At 36.7% G+C, this 18,501-nt stretch overlaps 1 pseudogene; it reads left to right on the forward strand.

Annotated features, from left to right (window-relative positions):
* Positions 1–2,260: 2,260 nt before the first annotated feature.
* Positions 2,261–17,190, forward strand: LOC131536481 (zinc finger protein 208-like; annotated as a pseudogene).
* Positions 17,191–18,501: the final 1,311 nt, after the last annotated feature.

The following is an 18,501-nucleotide window of genomic DNA, read 5'->3' on the forward strand; positions in this document are numbered from 1 at the left end:
AATAAAGTTAAAGATTATTCGTTTGATTTACCCAGAGACACAAGTAGTTGCAAATTTGTTTTAGAGACATGGAGACTACATGCATCTTTTGTAACGAGTGCAATTGTTTTACAATATGTGGCTATTACTGTAATAGGAATAATAATATAAAATCATTATTATTATTTTATTCTAATTTGTTTGGCTTCCACATTCACCAGTGAGACTGAGACACTAAATCACAACTAAAAAGAGAGTTGAGTGTCCTTTAAATGTCAAGTACAAGTAAATTCAGCAGCTTTATTCTGTGTTGAGTTTGCACACTGAACCTGTGTTGAAGCTCTTCATTCTGAACTCTCAAAGTGCACCAGATTGATGAATTTAACTTTAAAATGTACAAACATTTCCCCCCTACAGGGACCGAGGACCACCCACCACAGACTCACAAAATCCTGAGGATTGATATTGAATATATAATATTTAAATTTATCAAATTAAAGATTCAATTCTCTGGTAAATATATATTTTTGGTGTATAAAAATTAGAGTTTGGAGTAAAATTTGGTGATTAATTTGATAAGTATGTTTGGGAAATACCATATGCACAAACAAAAATGGTCTAATAATAAACCTAACATTACATTATTTAAAATTGAACTTAAGCAGCACATTAAAGCCTTAAAAGATCTAAGAAATAAAAAAGCAAAAAGGATTTATATAATGTTTGAATCCTTTTCTAATAGAAATATCTTGTAAGTTATCCTCTGTAGATTATTTTTTCCTTCTGTCTTTTTTCTGTTTGTTCCTTTGATGCTATTATGAATGTAACTGATGATGCTCTATATATGTATGTTGTGTTACTGTTCTTGTTATACAATAAAACAAATAACTAACTAAAACCAATCTTATTTAACAAACGAACACTTGAACGTGCATCAGCGTGATAAATACATACAAAGTCAAATATTGGGAGTGTAATGTAATTGTTTAGTTTGTCTCTGGTCTCATTAGATTAGATGGAGGGGGCGGGGTTTGTGACTATACTGAGTCCAGCCGCCTGGAGGCGCTCGAGACGCTCTGCTTCACTCTGCAGCGCTCGTGAGGATCACTCGGTGTGCGCATGCGCGAGAGACTGAGAGCTGTACAGTGAGGGTGAGTCCTCTTTTTCTTCTCTTTCTTATCTATTGTTTGCTTTTTGGTGTCGTGCATGGATTATTTTGCGTAATTAAGTTTGAGGGCAGCAGGAATGTGAGGTAAATGTCAGCTTCTCGTATGAATAGCGCTGGAGTGATTTACTTAACGTGTTTAGTCAGTGCAGAAAGAGACTTTTCCTGCGTCCCAATGTGCACTCTATCCTCTCTATCTGCCCTAAATAGTACTGAAAATTACTACTATGTTCAGGACAAATAGTTTCACAAATGAGGAAAATAAATCCACCTTTACTTAAACACATAACGTTAGCTCTCAGTTAGACACTTAAAACATTTTGGTGAATTAACTTTACAATTTTTTTTTCTTTTTTCTTTTCGCTAAAGACAGGTAATTCATGTAAAGTATTAAAGTATTGTGGTTGTGTACTTTGTACATATGAAACATCATCTGTATTAATTCAGTCTGGACACTAGGAATGTATTAGGAAATTATTTTATGTTTTTAAAGTCTCACCTGTAGTAAGTCATTCTTGTCACTAGGAACCAGGGGCGCCATGAAGAGTTTTAAGGGGGGTATGCAAGACAGAAATTTGGGCCCCCTTCTTCCAGATGATTTTGTTTTTTCTTTTAACTTTTAATAAGAAATTGAAAGAAACAGAATAAGTATAAGAAATTTAAATAATTTATCTGTAAATATTTATATTATTTCAAGTAACATTTAACTATTTTATTTCAAGTAGCCTAACTTTGTTGTAAAAAAAGTTATAATTGTTTTTGTCCCGTTTTCTTGTATTATAATAAATACGCTTAAATAACACCAAAATTCTGTACCAAATTAAAGATGTTTTAGGTTTGTAGATGTTCAAGTACAGAAATTAAATAATCAAATGTAAACATTGCATATTCTTCACTGTATAGAATAGGCTATAGATTAATCATAAGTTATTCAGTCAAGAGCAGTGAGTTCGTTTCGATAGGACACAGTGGTGTCACGGTTCGGCAGCCTATGATTTCAATACAGCAAAAAGAACAAAATTCCAGAGAAATTTCCTTGTTTTTACCATTTTTTATTTTATTTATTAAAACTATCATCATAATTTTTTTATTTTTTTATTATTATTATTATTACTTTGAACAATGCAGTGTGCCGAATAGTCACATCAGATCAGCTGCAGGAGTCGGATTTCATTCATCTCGTGTGGAGAGTGAGTTGAGCTGACGGGTGAGGTGAGAAAGACAATGAAGTTGGCGAAAGATTTAGTTTCAAAACGAAATACAACAGTGCCTGCTTAAAAATATTTTTAGACTTTGGAAGGCCTTTTGACTTTTGCCATTTATCTAAGATGATTTTGGAAGCTTCTTTAACATTCGTTTCTTGTTTATTTGGTTGCACCAAATTAATAAATGATTTATTTTATATTAGGCCTGATAGCATGGTGTTTGTATTCACTTTGTTAATATATTAAACATTCTATGTTTAAAATACGTATAAATATTACGCCAAAAAACAAAAAAACAAAAAACAGAACTCTTGGTATTGATGCACAAAAATGGACTTTGACGTTTCTGTGCTACGCGCGGTTTTCGCGTACATATGATATGCATCTACACCACAACCCTAAACCTACCCATCGCATAGCATAGACACGCCAAAGTCCATTTTTGCGTATCAATACCACAAGTTTTCGTCTTTACTTGGCGTACTATTTATACGCACTTTCATGAGATCGGGTTGTTTGTTGCTGTCAATACTTTTGAACAGGGTTATTTTTTATAAATTCAACTATTAATTTCTTTTGTGGACTATATGTAAACATCTTTTATGTGAAATACCTTATTCAGGTTAGTACTAAATAAACAATAATATGCATTTTGTATGATCCTCTTATTTTGGTAAAATAATTAACATTTTGCAGATTCTGAAAGGAGGATGTAAACTTTTGACCTCAGCTGTACATTAAAGGGTTAGTTCACCCCAAAATGAAAATTCTGTCATTAATTACTCGTCCTCGTGTCGTTCCAAACCCGTAAGACCTTCGTTCATCTTCAGAACACAAATTAAGATGTTTTTGATGAAATCAGAGAGCTATCTGACCCTCCATACACAGCAACTTAACAGAAATGTTCCCAGGTTCAGAAACGTAGTAAATACGGTAAAACAGTCCATGTGACATCAGTGGCTCAACTTCAGTTTTGCGACGCTACGAGAATACTTTTTTTTGCGCAAAGAAAACAATGTCTCCCCCGACATTTCGGAGTTGTCGGACATTTCATGTTAATCAGAGTTTTTGTCCTAACTAGCCGCAATGGCGACACGCAAAATTTCTAATTTAGAAATGGTTTCTATTTCCGCGACGTCGTGGCTGGAACAACAACATACAAAATATATGACAGTAGATAATCTCAGGTGATTATATGCTTTATTCAAAGTTAAACGTGTCTAATATGAGTTTAAATATCATATTGCGTGACCCTATACTGCCCTACAAAGGCAAAAGACCTTAACTCGTTAGAGTGTGAAACTGAGAAAAATGACTTTAAAGTTTTTTACTTGTCCAGCCAAATTAATTATAGGTAGGACACTAGGGATGTCACGGTACCAAAATTTCAGTATTCAGTACCAATACCAGTGAAAATTCACGGTTCTCGGTACCAATTTCGGTACCAAAGCAAAACACAAAAACATGCTAATTGAACAATGCACTATTTTTATTAATACATTTTAACAAAAACAAAATGTACAAAAAATCAATGGCATTCTTTCTACTTATTTAAAATTGTATTTCAAGTAGTGGTGGGCCGTTATCGGCGTTAACGTGCTGCGTTAACGTGAGACTCTTATCGGGCGATAAAAAAAATATCGCCGTTAATCTATTCTCAAAGTTGGGTTGGGAGCTGGATCTATACTACGCAAGCTATGATGACTTTCACCTTGATATTTTAGCGCAGATGTATACCTAGCCGAATTGCACTGTAGGGGGCGAGAACGAGTCTTCGAACGTGTGTGTATGCGTGCTAACATGGATGCAGCTATGAAGCCGCCGGGTTTGCTTCAGGGAAAATTTATTTTTAAGAAATCGGCAAGTCATTTCTGTCTCTACATGGTCGCACTCTCTGTATCGCGCGCACAGCGGAGTTCCACCCCGGTTCGCACACACACACACACACACACACACACACACAAACAAACAAACGTAAGCGCACACACACTCCCACTCCTATTTGTCAATTTTAAGCCCCAAAACGTCTATTTAAATTGACTTCTGTGTGTCTCTGTGTTAATGTATGGCGCAGACGCACAAGTTTGTTCACTACTCATACAGAAGACCGCGTGATGCTTGCGGCGATATTAACGTCTGTCGTCTCACTAAATGAGGACATAAATACATGAACAACATCTCCAGAACTGCTCTGAGAGTCACTTCATGAGCATTCGAGCGTTTCATTTGAGAAAAACTATCCTCACGGCAACCCGTCAAAATAAAAGTTCGGTTTCACTTGAAGACATTGGGCAGAACGTAATAGGCTACTACTACTAAAACTATTAAAACCTTATCTTTAAGGAATAATCATACAATGTCTGCAATGTTATTATCAATATTAAATTCTTGATGACTGCTAGTTGTTTACTACTAGTAGTGAACTTATTCTGATCTACTTGGCAGAATTCAAATGAGCCATTTTAATCTAGATTAATCTAGATTAATTCCAAGATTACAGTGAGATTAATCTAGATTAAAAAATTAATCTATGCCCACCACTAATTTCAAGTTATCAAATTATTACTTTTAAGTAATAAAAGTATGAAAATTGAAAGAAAAAAAAAATTACAAACCTAAAAAAACAACAATATGCCATGACTGAACAACACTCTTCTTATTTATAAACTTAAACATTTTTATAAATTAAATAAAATATGCCATGACTGAACAACACTCTTCTTATTTATAAACTTAAACATTTTTATAAATTAAATAAAATATGCCATGACTGAAAAACACTTTAAATTAAAACAAAACCATGGCATTTCAAGGATTGTAAACATCTGAGTAGCCTAATTAAATAACTAAATAAATTACAAGCATTGAAAAGAACAAAATAAAAAATGTAAACAATGTCACTTACTCCAAGCTTAAAGTTTCACCCAAAACTACACTGGCCTACAGTTTTCCGTAAGTTACTTTTTTGCCATTTCCAGATTTTCAGAAAGAAACACTAACATATCAACATGTTCCTGAGTCAGTCTTGAGCGTCTTGGGCTTACAATATACCCTGCAGTACTGAACACTCGTTCAGATGAACAGCTTGATGCAGCAATGCACAGATACTTCCTGGCAAACTCTGATAGTTGAGGTATTTGTTTTCCACCAGGAAAGTGGATCGTCCTCAGCACTGACCTCAGGCATCTGACCGTACACCAAGAACTCACCATCTAACTCGTCACTTGCAGAAAGCTGTTCTTGACTTGAGGATGTTGGTTCCCCTTTTTCTTTCTTTTCCCCTTGTATGGTGGAAAGCAGTTGCTTCAGGTCAGATTTGGATTTTTTTGATGGCCTGACTTGACTTGAATCTCCTGACACCTGAGCACCTGATGTGCTTCCATCATTTCCCATTGTCCTTACCTCATCCAGGAGACTTTGCTTTACATCATCCTTAAGAGAAACAAAGCTGTTCTTAAATCTTGGCTCAAGGTAAGTTGCAGTGTTCAAAAGAAGCTGCAACTGCAGGTCATCATAGCGATGCTGAAGATACTCGGTTATCTTTTCCTTCATCTCTTGGGCTAATGCAGAGTCACTTTGTTCACGACTGAGACATTCATATATCTTCCAGAGTAATGGCAAGACTGAGGACAGGGTGGTATGTTTTTCCCCACTAAGTGCGTCTGTAAAAGGACTGAGTGGCTCAGAACTGCTTTAACAGTTTCTAAAACTGTAATGTCCGAGTCTTTTGGCATCAGATGCCATTTTTTCCTGTCTTCAGCCAGCACAGCACAGACAACCTGCTGCTGCTCCAAGAAACGTTCCACCATATCGTATGAAGAATTCCAGCGAGTGGGTTCATCATGAATGAGTTTGTGGTCTGGAGAGGACAGATCTGCCTGTTTTTTGGCCAGGTGGCGTGAAAGTTTTGGTGATCTTGTGAAGGCAGAGATAGTTTTTCGAAGCCTTGACAGCGCTGCGGACACCCGGTTTATCTCTAATGCCTTATTTACAGCAAGGTGGAGGTTGTGTCCAAAACAAGGAATCCAGGTGTAGTCTTCAAAGGCCTTTTTGTTATTTGTGGCATTATCGGTTGTGATGCCTGACATTCTTACAATGTCCAACTTCCAGTCTTCAAGTTTCTCTTCAAAGGCCTCCTTTAAACTTTCAGCAGTGTGATCTGTGTTGAGACCACAGCAGCCAAGACACCAGGATTGCAGTTCCCACGATTTACTAATGTACTGCAGAGTTACAGACATGAAAGTGTCTGCAGTTCTACTTGTCCAAAGATCTGTTGTGCAGCTGTAAAACGGTTTCTCTCTGAGATGCTGGATTATGAGGTCTCTGGTGTCATTGTAGATGCGAGGAATCTCAGTGTACATAAAAAAGTTTCGGCTTGGAAGCTGGTATTTTGGGTTGAAGTGATGAAGCATTTGCTGGAATCCACATTTTTCAACAGTATAAACAGGCACTTGATCTATACATATGAATTCAGCAACTGCTCGGTTCAGTCTTCTTGCTTCAAGTGAGTTTTTTTCGTATTTCTGCTGACGCTGAAAAGCATCTGTAACTGTTGTCTGCTTCAGTGTTTGCTGTGGTGTTTCATTGTCTTCCTCTGCCTGTAGCTGTAAAAGGAAAATATAATATACTTCAGCAATGGGCTGAGTCTGACCAAATGCAACATTACATCAACACTAGCTAAAATATAACTTTTCAGTAAATAAACCTCAGGTTTTATAATAAATTTAGATAAGATTACATTAAGTGTATATGATATCACTGTTGCATATATGGGAACTGTAATATTAAAAACACTTTACAATAATATTCCATTTGTTAGATAACATGACCTAACAATAAAAAATAGTTATATATAGCAATTATTCTTCTTAGGGTTAATTTCAAAATTTACTGATACATTTTTAAAATCAAAAGTTTTATCTGTTGACATTATTTCATGCACTATGAATGACCAGGTGTTTGTATTAAATAACATTCCACAAATTAATTAATGTTTTAAAAATATATTGTTCACTAACTGTAAGTTGATTTTAGATGATACATGAAGTCATGTAAATTAATGGTATAAAGGTAAAACAATAAAACGTGTTTAATTTGACAAACTGCGTTTGTTTAATTTTAAAGGACTTTTTAAACCAGCTAGAACTGCTTTTCTGACGGACTGATATTTAGGACATAATGTTAACCATACATTTGTACATTCTCTAACACACATATTTTGGATACACAGGTCATTTAAAAGCCTCTGGTGTGTAAAAATAGTAAATACTGTCATGTCCTCCTGTCATGTCCTACTCTAATAAAAGCTATAGGAGCATTAAATAGTTAAAGAAACTTTCTAATACTCGCGTAGCCGGCTACCGCGCTTACGCTAACGATTAACTACGCAGATGGCGATGCTTATTTCAATCCGACATTCAAATTAAAATACAGTATAATATTTATAACAGAAGCTATAAATATAAAATTAAATTGAAACTTACCTGCTTGAACTCCTTCATTAGATCCGGATGTCGGTCTTTGAGGTGTTTTATTAAGTTGGATGTGTTTCCTCCTTTTGAGAGAAAACTTCGATGACATCGTTTGCAAATTGGTTTTTGTTGATCTATGATGTTCCCCTGGTCATCAGCCGCAAATCCAAAATATTTCCATACACGGCTCTTTCCTCCTTTCCTGTCAACAAGTGGATTCAAAGCCACCGCATCAGCAGCACCACCGGTCGCCATGTCTCATTGCTTTAATGAAGATGATGCAACTGCGCACCTTTCGGATAAGCGCGTCAAGAACCGGGTTGACCGGGTACTCGGTACCACCGGTACTTAAGAAAACGTGGTACCGTAACATTTAAATTTTTTTAGTACCGACTTGGTACCGAAGTACCGGGTCTTTTGACAACACTATAGGACACTGTAAATTTGGCAATTGGATGTTTTAGTAATGGAAATGATCTACATTAAAAAATTGTAAGCTCAAACTTGAAATTTTTACCCCTATTTTGAAGTTAATGTACTCTGCTTTTGCATTGTCTGCAAAAAGTCACACCAAGGAAAAAGACAGTAACTTCCACATTATCAATATTTGGTTGCTGATCACCATTTACAAAATCATTATAGTAACACCTGTATAAAATCTAGTGATCATGGGCTATCTCATATAGGCTATTGCATATAGTAATGTGACTGTATTTTTTTTTTTTTTTTGACTGTAACAAGAAGACAAAAAGTTAAGCATGTGATTGTGTGTGGATATCGTTTTGCAACCAATTTATTTGCTATGCTCAGTAACAGAAAAAATGAATGCTAGACATAGCATAATTGCTTATATTGACTTGAATGAAATAGCCTAACCTAAAAGAAGGATTTGTGGATTTATGTGAACATCAGCAAGCAGGCATGCTCAGAAATGCGTGTGGATTAAACATCTCCGACGACGTTCAGCGCCATGGATTGATTTTATCGGGTTACAAGAAAAGGATATAGATTTAATTGCGAACTATTAGGCTACTGATTTTATAATTGATTATGCTACATGATACGGCATTCAAGTAGACATGCATCCAACTAGATGTGACATCCTGGTGAATAATCTGCATTACAAAAACAAAAAACAACAACAACAAAAAATTATTTAAAGGTTATTCACGATTATGTATTGCTGCCAAGGTGTCTAGTCTTTACAGTGCTTTGTTATATGGAGTATGCTTTGTTTGGTAGATCGCGATCTAATTCATTTGTCTACACCGTAATTTAAATGTGTCAGACTTTAATGGACAGTAAAAAAAAGGCAGAACACCGTATAACTCCAAGCCGGCACCGTAACTTCATTTTGACGCGCAGTTAAACAAAGGCAGAATGCTGTAACTCAATTTGAGCATTCCAAACTAAGCGAAAGAGCCGTTACTGGTGTTATACGGTGTTCTGCCTTGGTTTCTCCGGGGCTTATCGAAGTTACGGTTGAGACCATAGGCGTAAATCCCGGGGGGGACGGGGGGGACAGGACCCCCCTATCTGAGGCTTGTCCCCCCTAAAAATATCATTACAAGCGACTCTGTGTATTGAAAATAATATAATGGACATATATACTTAAAATAATTGTGATTAGTAAAACAAAATAAACACAAAAAAACCTTTTAAGTTCAGAAATGTTTTGATTCCCCCCTCCCTTCGAAATTGCTCACTCATTCACTAATCCCTATATAGTGTTTGGCAGTTGAGTGCACTATATCAGAAGGAGTGAATGAAATGAAGTGAACGGATTCGGACGGTGACGTGTACACTGCACGTGAGACTTGGCTGTTGCAAAAACATCTTATGTAGCCTACTTTTATATTTTAGAAAATAATATTAATAGCAATAACACTTAAAATGACTTTATATTGTAATCAGCTTTGGTTTCATTGGTAGTATATTATTAATTTGTTTTGTAATGCTTATAGCCTATGTTCATAATCATTAAATACTATTACAATACTGTCAACAAAAATAAACTCACATTAACATATGTTCATAATTTTATGTATTTATTGTTTGGAGTATCTTGCAACTCTACCGAGCAGCGTTTTGGGATGGCCGTAGAGCGCCCTCAGGCGACCGTTAATTTGACATCAGTATGAATACAACACCAACGAACATTTTTAAATAAACACCAAATTATCATTTTTGTAAATTAAACGGAATCTCTCATTCAAACTCGCTCGTTCCTGCTTTCTCTAACAGCTCGTCAGTTCTCCGCATTGAATTGTGGGAAATAGTGCTTCAGCGAGTGTACATCGGTTGTACACTCGAAATCAGAATGCATTTGTGTCCCCTTCAAAAATTGCTCTTGAGAAATGTTACGTTTATTGTCCCCCCCCTACTGTCAGATGAAATTTACGCCCCTGGTTGAGACGACCCATTATTTTCTCGGAAAAACAACAAAATTGACTCAAGATACTGTACTTATGCACATGATAAAGGATGTCTTCAATGACCCAAAAATATCAATAACAAATTTTCGACAAAAATCGAAGTTACGGTCTTTAGCCTTTGCACGGCAGTATAGCCATACTGAAAGCAACAACAGATAGTTTATCTCAGATCTTGAAAAATAAATTAAATCAAAGATGACCGTTAAAACTGTGAACTCACTGCGAACCAATGAGTGTATTCCATAACAGATGTTATCAGTCACTCAGTATTAGGGGTAGGCGCTATACCGGTATTAACGTGACTACCGGTATTATATATATATATTGATATGGATTTTGCTATACTGTGGATACCGTTACATATTCATGGATTTCATTGGATGGATAGACAAAGTCCGTTAATACAGAAAAGAGACACAGAACACGGACACAAAGAGAGAAAATACTCCCGCGGTTGAGTATACTTTGAAAGCTGTGCGGACGTGGCTATGCGCAAGACGGAACGGCTCATATCGCCCACCCCTACTCAGTATGTATATTTAATGATGTTAAAAAGCATTAAAATTTATTAATTAGATTATAAACGTATCAGTTTTGTTGCAAGAGCAGTGCCCTTTCAGAGAGAGCCCGCCCACACACGCTTCTGATTGGCTGTGATTTGATTGATTCTGTCGCGTCTGGTGTGGACACCCAAATTGCTTGTTGCTGGAATCTTGTCGCGTTGCGTGTAGTTAGGACACGGTGTTACGGGTTTGGAACGACACGAGGGTGAGTAATTAATGACAGAATTTTCATTTTGGGTGAACTAACCCTTTAATGTACAGTTGAGGTCAAAAGTTTACATCCCCTTTCAGAATCTGCAAAATGTTAATTATTTTACCAAAATAAGAGGGATCATACAAAATGCATATTATTGTTTATTTAGTACTGGCCTGAATAAGGTATTTCACATAAAAGATGTTTACATATAGTCCACAAAAGAAATTAATAGTTGAATTTATAAAAATAACCCTGTTCAAAAGTTTATACCCCTGTTCTTAATACTGTGTTGTTACCTGAATGGTCCACAGCTGTGTGTTTTTGTTTAGTGATAGTTGTTCATGAGTCCCTTGTTTGTCCTGAACAGTTAAACTGCCTGCTGTTCTTCAGAAAAATCTTTCAGCTCTCACAAATTCTTTGGTTTTCCAGCATTTTTGTGTATATGAACCCTTTCTAACAATGACTGTATGATTTTGATAACTCATATATAACTATTACAGAAGGATCAAATGCTCACTGATGCTCGAGAAGGAAAAACCATGCATTTTTGAATTTGAAGATAAATTTAACTCATTTTGTCTTCTGGGAAACATGTAACTATCTTATGTAGATTCTGAGGGTCAGTGCTTAATGAAAAAAATATGATATATAGGCAAAATAAGAAAAATTTAAATATCTTCATTCTGTTCAAAAGTTTTCACGGAATGAATTAACCCTTTAACAAATACAATGTAATTTAATGGAAAGCTTTGCGACTCTTTGATTTATTGTTTATTTTGGTAAATCTGCTTCTTCCACACAGAAATTCATGTTCAGTGAAGCTCCTCCGACAACAATCATACATTCAGCAATTCAGCAATAAATCCTGTAATATTCCCATCAGTTTACGATTGAAGACGAGCATCAGAGCATCAGGAAGAGCTGAAATCTGCAGAGACTGAGTTTATTAAAGAGGACAGAGAGAAGATGAGAGATCCAGAACCCTGCAGAATCAAACACACTGAAGATACTGAACAACAAACAGGTTGGTGTTTATTCTTCATTCTTCATTAATAATGCTGACCGTTATAAAACTTCACACAGTTTATATTTTGGTTTGTTGTAACAGGAAATATCTTTAAAGCTGTTGAATAATTTTGCTGAAGCCTCAAATAATAAGGGACGCTTCCTATGAACTGGGTACTTTTTTTTACAACAAAATGTACGTTAGATCGAGTCTCCACGCCAGATAGTTAAGATCCAGTCCTTGATGCCAGATCCTGTCAGAAAATATCCATTTTGTCTGGTGTCTGAGCAAATAGTCAGCAGGGTAGTTGATACCCAAAAGCCATTAACAACCAGCAAAAATCCAACAAGTAGTGTTTTATCAAACACAACAACATCCCATAATAAACCTTGAGTTTCCATAAACATTCCCTCTTATCTCTTATTTACAAAACAGTTAATGAAACCTCACAATCATCAGATTAAACAATGAAAATACATAAGCAAGGAAAATAATAAGAAATAAAATATTAAAACATAAAATAATGAATGAATTATCAAATAATAAAATTATATAAATGGTAAATGATTAAAAAAATAATAGTACATTAAATAAATGACTAATGGTTATAAATGATAAATGAATGAATAAAAACAAGAAAATAAAAATAACACAAATGTATGGTCGCTCTCTTGATGCAACACACAGTTTGTATTTGTGGATCCTCAGGTCCTTCACATAGTTCAGGGGTGTCAAACTAAGAGTTTAGTTCCAACCCTGCTCCAATACACATACTATGCAGTTTTCAATTAAGCCTGGATCAGGTGTGTTTAATTAGGGTTGCATCTAAACTCTGCAGGGCTCCAGCCCTCAGGAACTGAGTTTGACACCCCTGATGTAGTTGATCAAACATATTTAATAGTTCTCCATATAGAAACAAGATTTGTGCCTATTATATTTTAAAAACTAATAATTTGAAGATCAGTGTACCTCATTCATGGACATTTTTAGGGACGTATAAATGATAGAACTGCATCAAAATGATCAATTTTGTGATACAATTGTCTACTTTCTGCTGTTAAATCAGGGTTAATTTTTATGTCCTTTCACTTTTGTTTTTTTAATGAGTTACTGACAAATGTACTGTTTTTACTTTTGTTTCAGAGTTGATTGAAGATAATGAAGAGAAAGAAGAATTGAGTGAATCTGAGGAGAAAAATCATGTCAGAAGTGGAGAAAAACCCAAACAGAAAGATTTAAAGAAAAGAAGAGCCAAGAAATCTTTCACCTGCACTCAGTGTGGAAAGAGTTTTACATACAAATCTGATCTTGAGCGTCACATGACAGTTCATACTGGAGAGAAACCGTTCACTTGTGATCAGTGCGGGAAGAGTTTTTCACAATCAGCACACCTTAAGGAACACATGAACATCCACACTAGAGAGAAACTGTACACATGTGATCAGTGCGGGAAGAGTTTCACATACTCATCAATCCTTAAGAATCACATGAAGATCCACACTGGAGAGAAACTGCACACATGTGATCAATGTGGGAAGAGTTTCACATACTCATCAACCCTTAAGAATCACATGAACATCCACACTAGAGAGAAACTGCACACATGTGATCAATGCGGCAAAACATTTTTGAGGGCTTCAAGCCTGAAAAAACACCTGAGAGTTCATACAGAGGAGAAGCCATATTCATGTCATTTGTGTGGAAAGAGATTTTCGTGTCCAGAATATTTAAAAGATCATCAGAAAGTTCATACTGGTGTGAGAGAGTACATGTGCTTTGAGTGTGAGAAGACTTTTACAACAGCGAGCAGTTTAAAACGGCATGAGATGATCCACACTGGAGAGAAACCATGGAAGTGTTCACACTGTGACAAGAGATTCAGTCGGTCAGCACATCTGAAAACACATGAGATGATCCACACTGAGAGAAACTGCACACATGTGATCAATGTGGGAAGAGTTTCACATACTCATCAACCCTTAAGAATCACATGAACATCCACACTAGAGAGAAACTGCACACATGTGATCAATGCGGCAAAACATTTTTGAGGGCTTCAAGCCTGAAAAACACCTGAGAGTTCATACAGAGGAGAAGCCATATTCATGTCATTTGTGTGGAAAGAGATTTTCGTGTCCAGAATATTTAAAAGATCATCAGAAAGTTCATACTGGTGTGAGAGAGTACATGTGCTTTGAGTGTGAGAAGACTTTTACAACAGCGAGCAGTTTAAAACGGCATGAGATGATCCACACTGGAGAGAAACCATGGAAGTGTTCACACTGTGACAAGAGATTCAGTCGGTCAGCACATCTGAAAACACATGAGATGATCCACACTGAGAGAAACTGCACACATGTGATCAATGTGGGAAGAGTTTCACATACTCATCAACCCTTAAGAATCACATGAACATCCACACTAGAGAGAAACTGCACACATGTGATCAATGCGGCAAAACATTTTTGAGGGCTTCAAGCCTGAAAAAACACCTGAGAGTTCATACAGAGGAGAAGCCATATTCATGTCATTTGTGTGGAAAGAGATTTTCGTGTCCAGAATATTTAAAAGATCATCAGAAAGTTCATACTGGTGTGAGAGAGTACATGTGCTTTGAGTGTGAGAAGACTTTTACAACAGCGAGCAGTTTAAAACGGCATGAGATGATCCACACTGGAGAGAAACCATGGAAGTGTTCACACTGTGACAAGAGATTCAGTCGGTCAGCACATCTGAAAACACATGAGATGATCCACACTGGAGAGAAACTGTACACATGTGATCAATGCGGCAAAACATTTTTGTCGGCTTCAAACCTGAAGAAACACCTCAGTGTTCATACAGAGGAGAAGCCACATTCATGTTATTTGTGTGGAAAGAGGTTTTCACATCTACACAATTTGAAAATACATCAGGAAAGACATACTGGTGTGAGAGAGTACATGTGCTTTGAGTGTGAAAAGACTTTTACTACAGCAAACTGTTTAAAACTGCATGAGAGGATTCACACTGGAGAGAAACCTTACAAGTGTTCACACTGTGACAAGAGATTCAGTCAGTCAGCAAATCTGAAAATACATGAGAGGATCCACACTGGAGAGAAACCTTACAAGTGTTCACACTGTGACAAGAGATTCAGTCAGTCAGCAAATCTGAAAAAACATGAGAGGATTCACTCTGGAGAGAAACCTTACAAGTGTTCACACTGTGACAAGAGATTCAGTCAGTCAGGAGCCCTGAAAAGACATGAGAGGAGCCACACTGAAGATAAACCGCACACATGTGATCAGTGCGGGAAGAGCTTCACACAAAAAGCAATCCTTACGAACCATATGAGAGTTCATACTGGAGAGAAACCATTCACTTGTGATCAGTGCGGGAAGAGTTTCTCACAGTCATCAAGCCTTAAGGATCACATGAACATCCACACTAAAGAGAAACTGTACACATGTGATCAGTGCGGCAAAACATTTTTGAGAGCTTCAAACCTGAAGAAACACCTGAGAGTTCATACAAAGGAGAAGCCACATTCATGTCTTTTGTGTGGAAAGAGGTTTTCACATCGACAAAGGTTGAAAGAACATCAGAAAAGACATACTGGTGTGAGAGAGTACATGTGCTTTGAGTGTGAGAAGACTTTTATTTCAGCAAAGTGTTTAAAACTGCATGAGAGGATTCACACTGGAGAGAAACCTTACAAGTGTTCACACTGTGACAAGAGATTCAGTCAGTCAGCAAATCTGAAAATACATGAGAGGATCCACACTGAAGAGAAACCGTATCACTGCACTGCATGTGGAAAGTGTTTCAAACATTCATCTGCTCTACACAGACATAAACAAAGATATCACAGTAAGCAGATCATCTTCAGATCCAGCACTTTCAGGTCTGATGCTGCTTCCTCAACAAATGTGACATAATAATGCATCAAGCAATAAAATAAAATATCATCTGGATCGATCTGTTCTAACCAGACATTACAAGTGATATGACACAGAAACATTATCTAAAGTTTTCACAGTGAATATAGTTCATCTTAATTTTCAAAACCAACAGATTGAACTGAGATTCAGATCAACTCAAAGATGGAGTTCCAAAGAACAATGTCCAAAAGTTTTATTCTTGTGTATCATTTTGCTTCATGATGTAAATTATATCATTGTGCTTTCTTATGGGTTTCATGTTATGTTCAATTGTTTCATTTTATGTTCAATAAGTTTAATAAGCAGTATTGTAAGAATAGTAACACCATGAAAACCTTACCGATACCCATCCATACTTGTAAGTCAGTAGGAGAGATCCAGCTCATTAGTTTTCACTCTAAATGTAATTATTACAGCTGGGAATCGATCCCATCAAGAGGAATCGACTCCTCATTCAGAGCTTTTTTCAGTTCAACAAAGCTTATCTGTGGGTGCCTCTCAAATGGAAGGCTGCACACATTTAAATTCACGAAAATAAACTGAAAGAAAAAGAGTCGGTACTGAGATCATCTGAATTTGAGGATGCAGCCTTCCGTTTGAGAAGCACCATTCACCTCCCTCATGCTCGATAAAAGCCGTTGTGAGTTGTGAGATTCTTTTTTATATATAAAAGATCTAGAAAATGCCACAAGCATAGATCAGTGGCCGAGCATCTGATTGACAGATAAACCACGAGCTCTATCAGTGTTATTGTTAATGTTCTGGTTATTTTGTTTCAATGTACAGTTTGTTAATTTTGTCCAAAGCATACAGTCAAAGTAAACGCCATCATTCAGCTGAACTGTGCACATTTATTTTAGACACTTTGTCTTTTTCAATTCATGCGACATGCATGTCCCTTTTGAGCAGTGAGCTATAACTAATTTCACGGGCAAAGCAGACAAAATTACTATTTAAAAATCAATCATAGCTATAGAAATTGATCGTCATTTTTACAAACAAAGCTTCATATTATGAGAATGATACTTTCTACGACCTTTATATCCTGCAGTCATAGCGAGATTAGGTTCCTTCGATCTAAAAAAAAAACAAGAATCGAAAATAACATAGGAATCGATTCTCGGAATTGAATCCCATCGATTCCAGAACCATGAATCGGAATCAGACTCCAGGGGTGCAAACTTGTCACCTTTCGGCGAAATTCGCCGTTTTCACCTTGAAATAGGTCATTCACGTGAATCGTGTAGATCTGTAAAAAAAAAAAATGGGGGTCGTATCTGCGCGTCATCTGTGTCACGTCACCTGTAGCGTTTTTTCCCCCTGTTGGCAAAGGAATGGACCCGCCCTACTCTGCCTCTGATTGGCTTACCTTAATGTTCTTTCCCTCAACCAACCAATCTCACTCCTGAAGCATAACTTTTAGACGCTGCAGGCAAATGTCCATATTTCCAGAGGCTATGTAAAATGTGAAGGAACAAGCTAATGGCAAGCAACTTATTTTTGAAGTAATTGGGCTATGTTGGTGGTTAGATTAGCCTGTTTCTAGCTAGCTAAACTAAGTTCACTGTCGAGCAGGACAGAATGCATTTGTATCTGCTGTAAATTATGGTGTTCCAGTATAAATGGTGATTACCGCGTGAGGCTGCTGTTATTTTTTGTTTTTGTTTGTTTTTGTTTTTTTTTGCGTGAGGCTGCTGTTGCAATAGCTATGAAGTTGCTATGAAGATTGTAAGTTACGTTATCGCCAGGGTTCTAAATTAACTTTTTTGATCACCAGCCAATGTGGCTGGTAACTTTCTAAAGTTACCAGCCAATCAGAATTTCCACTAGCCAAATTTTTTCCGGTGAAAATAAGAGAAATTATGAGTGCCACTGAATGAATTTGATCATTTTATTAGCATTGTTGGCATGAAAAACACATTTAAAGTACAATGCATACAACAAACAGAAAGTGCAAACATTTCATTTTAAGTTTGGGATCTATCTATCATTTGAATGTCTTTAGAGCTCTTCTTCTTCAGAGGTGCCATCAGAATCTTGATGACTTCGGGCACTCTCATGGTCCTTTACGGCCTCAACTTTAACCTCAACCACGAAATTGTTCGTTTTGTTTTTTTCTTTCGCGTACATGCGGCAATCTTGACAAAACATGACGACATTTTCGTGATCAAACACAAGCCATTCACGACCCGTCAGCCATTTGGCATTAAATTTTCTTTTCTTCGTTTCTCTGTCAGTATCCTCATCCCCTGCCTCGTTCCTCTTCTCGCCCCCAGAAATCTGTCCCAACCACCGCCGCATTTAGTTTAATCTTAACTTTTTACTAGCTAACTCTCCTCTTTCTGTCTATGCTCCATTCGTTCTTCTTCCTTGTGTTTATTGGTGGACGTTCCGTTCGTTTCCATGGTTTCTCGCGCTGGTTTCACTGTAAACTGCGCGCAGCCAATGGGCGTATGAAACGTCATTGCGTAGCATTACGGCACAGTGTTCATGGGAAATGTAGGAAGTGCTACCAGGGGGATAAACGACCGAGAGAACAGAGCCTTATGTATCATGCA

The sequence above is a fragment of the Onychostoma macrolepis genome, chromosome 03 (genome assembly GCF_012432095.1).
Source record: "Onychostoma macrolepis isolate SWU-2019 chromosome 03, ASM1243209v1, whole genome shotgun sequence".
Lineage (NCBI taxonomy): Eukaryota > Metazoa > Chordata > Actinopteri > Cypriniformes > Cyprinidae > Onychostoma > Onychostoma macrolepis.